The sequence below is a fragment of the Mya arenaria genome, chromosome 15, assembly GCF_026914265.1.
Source record: "Mya arenaria isolate MELC-2E11 chromosome 15, ASM2691426v1".
Taxonomy (NCBI): Eukaryota; Metazoa; Mollusca; class Bivalvia; order Myida; family Myidae; genus Mya; species Mya arenaria.
Window position 1 is genome coordinate 43,526,741 of NC_069136.1, and position 8,778 is coordinate 43,535,518.

An 8,778-nucleotide genomic window follows, 5' to 3' on the forward strand; every position below is an offset into this window, starting at 1 on the left:
AAGATGTAATGCACTAATTGTGTATTCATCTGTACATGTATATTAAATGTACAAAGCTTTTGTTTATACAATTGTTTCAGTCACTTCTGATTTATTTCAAAAATGTTTTTGTGTCGATGTTGTCATTTTCCGATTGATTCCTTTTATGAAAGCGTCTGATCAAAGGGTGCATAACTTTTGGCGTTGTTTTTGTTACTTGACTGTTTGTTTCTATACTTTTATCTGTAGTTAAACTTTTACATGTTCTAGATGTTTGTATCTTATTTTATTTATCTTCAATATTATGTAGGTATAAAATAATATCAATTCATGTGTACTTCAGCACTGGCAGTGCTAACGGAAAACATTTTGTGTGTATGCTATTTTTATGTCCACAATAACGTAAGCATCGGCAATGAATGTTGATTTAATGTATCATTTAGTATCAATACGCAAGTATTTCGAATGTGTTTTAGTTTTAGTATGTAAAATCAAACATTCTAAGAATTCTCATGTAGAGATGTTTTGTACTTTGATTTGAATAACGACTACAGTTCGCGTTGTAAATAGTAGTGTATATTCGTCATATTATTCGAATTATTCTATTGCTGAACAGCTATTCTTTTAAGACATTTTACCCGAATTGCTTTTTTGTCTATAAATGTCGACTGTGTACTGTGTATAAAATCTGATTTTGAGACACCTTGTTAACGAAATAATGATTTGCATAGCTTTGTTTGATTTAATATTTGACTTTGTTATATTCACTGTTTGGAAGTCGTCATACCTTTATGTTCAATTTATTGTGTAATCATGTATTTTATGTTTAAAAAAGTAAACTAGCTGTTATCTTTAGGTAAAGAACTGTTACGGCTGTTTTAACTTAACCTGTAACTTTTTAGACTTGGACTGGTTTCATAAAAACTTGTCTCATATCATCCGATTAGGCAGTAATGATACTGAGCCAGCCAGATTGCCAAAATGTTCTCCCGTTCTTAGTTAACCGTGTTAAAGTTTTAGTTTAAACGATATCTTTTTTACAACGATTGTGAAGAAAGTTTTGTTTTACTTATACATGCTAAAACACTCTCGTTGGTACGATGCTGCGCGAGAGTGTGATCTTGTGTTGTTGTGGACACCGGAGAACCCGGAGAAAACCTAAATGTCCGGTGACTACCAACCAAACGCACATGCGTATAGGCCGGAATCGAAGCCGGGTCGCCTTGGTAAGAAGCGAGTGTGTTAACCACTGCGCTAACCGAACAAGCATGAAATGTTTTGTTTGAGAAATTTCTGGATGCTTTATACGCGATAATTGTATCGCTTTTCATATCTACAGTTTGTTGTTTTGTCATTTTTGCATTTTGTGCTTCAATTCCAATTGATTACGTTTATATCAATGTTTACAATTAGTTATTGCGTTTCATAGCACTGTACGTATAATCATTTGCTTTATATATCCATTAGTTTTATAACATTTATTTAAATATTTGTTTCTGGTTTGTCCGTTTATTTTCGTCAGTAGTTTATATTTCCTATTAGCGTCATATACAATGTGAAACATGTGTTGAGATGCAAATGGTAGTGTAGTAGGCATCAAACATGGCGTCTTATTTTGTATTAGTTTTAAAATTAATTCGCATATATTAGAGATTGAAAGATGAAAGATTCAGTTTTTAAACATGCGATTAAATATTGCAATATGTGTGCACATAGGGAGATTTTCAATATGTTTTCAAAATGGTTTTGTCGCATTTGCAATTTCGCTTTGAATTTTATCTAATTTGAATGGGACTAATGTTTCTTATACTTACAAGTTTAGTATAGTTATATCATGGTAATGTTGCTATCCAATTGCTTAACAAAAATTAATATGATTATTATTTTATTATAATATTTAATAATTGTTGATTATTAATACAATTTTGATTGTATTCGCAACATAGGGACATTTCCTAATAAAATAATTGGAAATGGTAATGTTGCTATCGAAATGTTTTACATAATTATTGTTTCGAATTTTGTTATTTTTTAATAAAAATTCGAACTTATTCGCAACATAGGGACTTTTCCAAATAAATCAATTGGAAATGGTAATGTTGCTATCGAAATATTATACATAATTATTGTTACGAATATTGTTATTATTTTTAAACAAATCGAACTTATTCGCAACATAGGGACATTTCCAAATAAAATAATTGGAAATGGTAATGTTGCTATCGAAATGTTATACATACTTATTGTTACGAATATTGTTATTATTTATAAAAAAACAAATCGAACTTATTCGCAACATAGGGACATTTCCAAATAAAATAATTGGAAATGGTAATGTTGCTATCGAAATGTTATACATAATTATTGTTACGAATATTGTTACTATTTATAAATACAAATCGAACTTATTCGCAACATAGGGACATTTCCAAATAAAATAATTGGAAATGGTAATGTTGCTATCGAAATGTTATACATAATTATTGTTACGAATATTGTTACTATTTATAAATACAAATCGAACTTATTCGCAACATAGGGACATTTCCAAATAAAATAATTGGAAATGGTAATGTTGCTATCGAAATGTTATACATAATTATTGTTACGAATATTGTTATTATTTATAAAAACAAATCGAACTTATTCGCAACATAGGGACATTCCAAATAAAATAATTGGAAATAGTAATGTTGCTATCGAAATGATATACATAATTATTGTTACGAATATTGTTATTATTTATAAAAACAAATCGAACTTATTCGCAACATAGGGACATTTCCAAATAAAATAATTGGAAATGGTAAGGTTGCTATCGAAATGTTATACATAATTATTTTAAGGATTATTGTTATTATTTATAAAACATTGAACTTATTCGCAACATAGGGACATTTCCAAATAAAATAGTTGATAATGGTAACGTTAAACATGGTAATGTTAAACACGAAAATAGACTATGTAGACTTTGCAACAGTAACCAAGTTGAAAGTGAAATTCATTTCCTTCTACAATGTGATACATATACAAACATTAGAAATAGTTAACTTAGTACTACTGATGTTTTAAACGATGTTAGCCTACCATTATCTGATAAATTATGTTCACTTATGCATTCACATCCAAGAAAGATTGCCAAATTTATTAAGAAGAAATTTGTTGTATTCTTAAAACCAACATATTTTCATATTTCTCGCTAACAACATATATTACCATGTTTATTTAATTTGTATTATCTGCCATTATTGTTTTGTAATAATGTATATTAAATTATTAATTGACCTTGCTATAATTATTACCATTTATGTTGTAAGGTGACTTATAGGTCCACTGGGCCGGGTGTAAAATAATTTGTCTATATTGCATGATATTATATATATTGTCCATTACACATGTCACTATAATAAACCATTTTCTTATCTTTCTTATCTTATCTTACTTCGAATTTTTTTTTTAATTTTTGATTATTAGCTTATTTGTACGAATTCTAACTCATTTTAATAGGAGGACATTTCCACAAACAGTACATGATATGAAAATGATGCTTTCAGAATATTATGCAGAATGGTCGTTGCGATTGTATGGTTTAAATATATCATTTCAATTACTTTCAGTATGAAATCGAATGCAGTTTCAACATAGGTTTTCCTATATGGTGGTGTTGCTATCGAATTGACATGCATACATTTTGTTTTAATTCTATGTTTTTTTCTTAATTAATGCACATTCAAATTATTTTCAGCATACTAGTGACAGTTCCAAAGAACACAGTTTGATATTATTGATCTTGTTGATATCACATTGTAATGCATAAATACTTTTCGAATACTTTTAAATTATAATACGTATTCTCTTGTTTCTGTAGTTTTTGACATAAATATTTATTTTAAACATAGCGCATCTGTATATGGTAATGATGCTTTCGGACTGCTATGCAAGATTGTTGTTATGAGTATTGCTTAATTATAATATGTTTTATTACTTTGCTTATTTATACGGATTCAAATTCATTTTCAATATACACTTCTTACTGTAACTGTCATTGTTTCACTTTAATAGTTCATACTTCTGTATACAAATCGATTTGTTCGAAGGCTGTGTCTGCTTTTATTGAAATATAGACCATTGCAATGCTGTTGTTTTTTACCATTTCTTATGAATAATTGAAATTGTTATAATTGCGTTGTGTTTTCGTGTTTTTTTTTATCAATTATTTTTTAAGCTGAAATTAAGGTTATTAAATGATAATTAATACTAATATCGATTCAATTACTAGGAACACGAATTGGGAGTTCTTATATTGCTTTTAAGAATTCTTTGTAACTTAATTTTCCACACATGATTAAATATTTCTAATATATCTAATAATAAAATATATAAGCAGTAAACGCTTGTTGTCATTGACGCTCAACCTTTATATCGTTCGTGGGTTTTCTAGCCTTTGTCATTGTTAAAGGTCAGTCGAGAAGTAATAAGACGTCTGCTGCATCATTAAAATGCGTTAGTTTGTCTGAATTAATCGCATTATTCAATTAATTTTAAAGTATGACTATTCTCCTAAATGAAACTTTTTCGGCTTCCAAAGTGTCTGTATTTGCCCGATTGAAAGTTAACATTGCTAGCAAAGTTGGGTTTAATACTGCCGCAGCCCACTATGCCTTTACTATACTCGTGTAATAATGGAAATTACACGGCCATACATTTATATTAACAATCCTACTGCGTTATCTTAGATGAACGTACATCTTCTAAATTGCATATTCCGATGAAGGCAACATATTAGAAATATATCTGATATAACAAAAAAGATGCCTGTGATTGGTAAAATGATGTTTTAACGCAATACAATAAACGTGACGTCGATGCAGTAAGTGACGTCAATGACGCCGCCGCAAGCGTTGTTTTCCAGATTACTTGGATTATTCTATGGGATATGCGAATAGTGCGTGTAAATATAAACATTGAATGTTGTGGAATTGCGGTTAATCTGTGTATGCAAATATTTTGTCAGTCGTGGGTAATCGCAAAGACCTGACATGAGATTTTCTTACATCGAAGGAACGCTCTACGAAAACAAGCAGTCCTTTATACGAATACCCAGTTTGGAGGCTTAGTGTTAATGCCTAAATGACACTCAATGTATCTTTAACGATGAATGTGGGGGCTACACTCTTGGTATCGTTAGCAAAACAGGCGTTCACTAGGCGTTTAACTGTCTAATGAGTATTTATTCTCATACTTTCCCAACACACGGTTATCAACGAAATATTACGAAAGTAAAACGACCACAAACAAACGTATTATTTAGACAAATGAGCAACGACTAATATTAATATAACATGTAATATATAAACAAACAGTAGGGCATCGCCTTGTCAAATATTTGTTGAAATCTGCGATAAGACGCACACATTTGTGTAAAATCAATGTCAAGATTTAGCTTGAAACACAACTTATAGCAAAACATAGAGGGAGCACGTATGTTCACGGACCACTACTAGTTAGAAAATATCATCAAACCTCGCGTAGCTAAGAAACACACATATGCACCACATAGGCGTAAGTGGTGTGCATAATTATTACACATATTTCAAAGAAAAATAATAATACAGCACAGCACACCTTTACTGACAAAAGAGTGCTTTTAAAAATATATATTTCATCAGGAGTTATAATACAATGCTGTGTGCATATCCATGCAATATTTACAAAAAACAAACAGCAGTATTATTTAACAAATGATATAGTCAGTGCAAAGTTATTCAAGTTTATTCCAACATTAACTTCAATGCAATCGTTGGACCAACAGATCATCATGCAAGGGATCCTAAGGTCGTCAGGTCGGTGAGTGTTTAAAATTTGAACATTATATCAGTATGATACATCTAAGTCTATGTTAAAGTTATTCTGGACATTTTTTTCCACAATAGTCACACAACAGTGAAAACAACATGTATGTTTAGTGTGGTCTGGGGTAAGACTTATCAAACATAAGCAGTTGGCTCTAAAGCTGACAGTACTTACTGCCTTCATCACCTTCTGCAAATGTTTCGTCCGATTATTCTTATCATTAATTGTTTACCCGAGTTCAACTTCAATTGCGGCATTTGAAGTTAGTGATGTTAATATTTCAAAAATATAAAATTAATGGCTTAAGGGAATCGTTGTATCCTTTTATCATCACCCTGAACCAAGTTATTCAACAATAAATCCTAAAAGTGTAACGTCACAGATGGTAATGAAAGGCATTTCAACTTATAACATTGAAATCAACTCCATTTAACGAGATTGTGTTTGCGATGGATTGATAAACAAAAATGGAAAAGTTAACTTTCGAACATTTTTAGTTCATACAACATTAAGTCAGTTACAAAAAAATAAAAAGGCTGACAAAAACTGACGACTTTAAAATGCTTTTATCAACCAAAGCAATTGTATTATATAAGCAGTTCTCTATCATATGTCTGGTATTTTAGAGTTTTAGACCATATTGATATTAAAGACCTCGCATCTTGATATAGAAATGGGTTCGTTAGTCTTACATATGAAAAACTTCAGAAACCAGTCAAATAGTCGAAAGCATAAACATAAACCCTGTTCGATATTACAGGGTCAAAGCCTAGTAATTAGAAGCTGCCTCAAAATACTTTTATCCATGATATAGCCTATCTAACCGCTCTCAACATGCAGTATGTAGTATGCACAGACATATATAACTTCGACTTATTGACACATATTGACACAGTAACTTCATCTACAGACAATTAATTCAGTGCTTTAACGGGACACAATAAAGGTTTACACCTGATTGTAGCACAACAAAAACGTATTGATTTTAATGCATTGTTATGTTTAACTCATCCACTTATAACAAAAAACAAAAGAAACATTTGATTTGTGTACAGATACAAAATATTAGCCTTTGTAAATGTGGTTTTCAATGAATACATACGAGGCAAAAAATACCAAGTTAAAAATGCGCCAAAATAACGATATAATATTTTTATCATCCTAAAGTAATTAACCTTTAATAATACCACAATGTTGTTGTTTTTAAATTGTGTTGCCTGATACTTGATTGCGAAACATTTGTCAACTCATTTTATTGAAAACACTTCATCTACCTTGGATATTCATTGCCAAATCTGAGAGCTTAATATCGTCAAGTGTTTAATATATTTTCTTCCGTCGAATATTCGCTACCAATGTTCAATCTTTGGCATCCTAAAGTTAACTAAGTGTACGTCACCTTCGTTTTTGAGAGAAATATGGTACTACGATAGGGGTAATTATAACGGAGTACGCATTCTCTTTTATGCTACCGATTGCAATTCTTTTACAAATGCAAAATATATACATTGAAAGCATTACAAACAACATCGTGACATACTCAAAGAGATCTATTCCAACCAAAAACGACAAGACGACGTGGCCTGGATGTCAAAGTATGTAAAGAATCTTATTGGTAAGCGCATATGCTATTTCAAAAAATGTAGAAGTCATTACTCAGCCCATCCATGGGATAACTTTCGACGGCTTCGAAATTAAACTACTTCGTCCATTCGGGACGTTAAAGAAAACTTCATATGAAAATATCTCGAAAAGAATATGCTCCGTGGCAATCCAGTCTAAAGGATGGTGGACAGCTTTAAAATTGTTTATTAATCCGAAGACTAAGACATGTATCTATGCAATATCCTTCAAGAGGCGAGCTCTGTCTAGATAATGCCGGTAAAGTTAAAATTCTTAACACTCAATTTAGATCAATCTTTATAAGACGATAGAGGTCATGTCGTTCCTCTTGTCACTTACTATCCTAATATTGACATTCTTTAAAATATCACTTTGGTACCAAGTAAGATTACAGACGTTCTGGTCAAACTACCAGTCGATAAACTGTGGGATCCTGATGGTATTAGCATTCTTTATTTATAAAGTTTTTTATATCAGCAAAGATTTTGACAAAGTTTGGCATAACGGTCTGGTATTCGCGTCAACTTACTGTCATGGTTTCGTGATAATCTCACCAATCGCAGACAACGGGTTGTTCTCTCCGGCTCTTAATCAAGTTGGGTCTTTCGTGAGACTGGAGTGCCACACGGATCTATTTTAGGACCCTTACTTTTTGACAAAAATCATACAGTATATGTATAAATGTCTTAGCTATATTATATGCGTAAAAATAACCCTTTGCCTCTAATCTCCATTTATGAAGCTTTTAACATGCTGAACCCTATATTTAATTTTATTTTAAAAGTACATTTTTCACATTTCCCTCAAGTTACTACATTTAATTTGAAGTAGATGGGTAAATTAAACTCTCATGATTTCTAGTCAATATGAAGCTCAACTGATGCTGGCTACTCCATCTAGTTATCTGCTCCCTAACAATGGAAAATTACAATCTTTAGCTTACAATCTTTATGGAAACGAAGCCCAGCGGTCAACAGTTAATAATGCGATCACGGTGTTGATCAATCGTTTTCGAGATAATATAACTGTTAACATTGTAACCAAGTTTGGTAAATATTGAATAAGATATACATGAACATACGTTAAGTTTTGACAAAATAAGGAGACCTATAATATCTACATTGCCATTTATCCGTATGTTTGAGTAATGGGAGGCCAAAATTAAAGCTAGTTATATCGCTAATTTCGATGTCAAAGAAACTATATAGTTGGCCAAGAACAATTCATATGGCATGTGAGCTTTAAAACAAATAAAGTATGGCCTTCTCACTACTGCAATTTCCGAAACAATCAAATTATGTCCGACCAAAACCAAGAGACCTA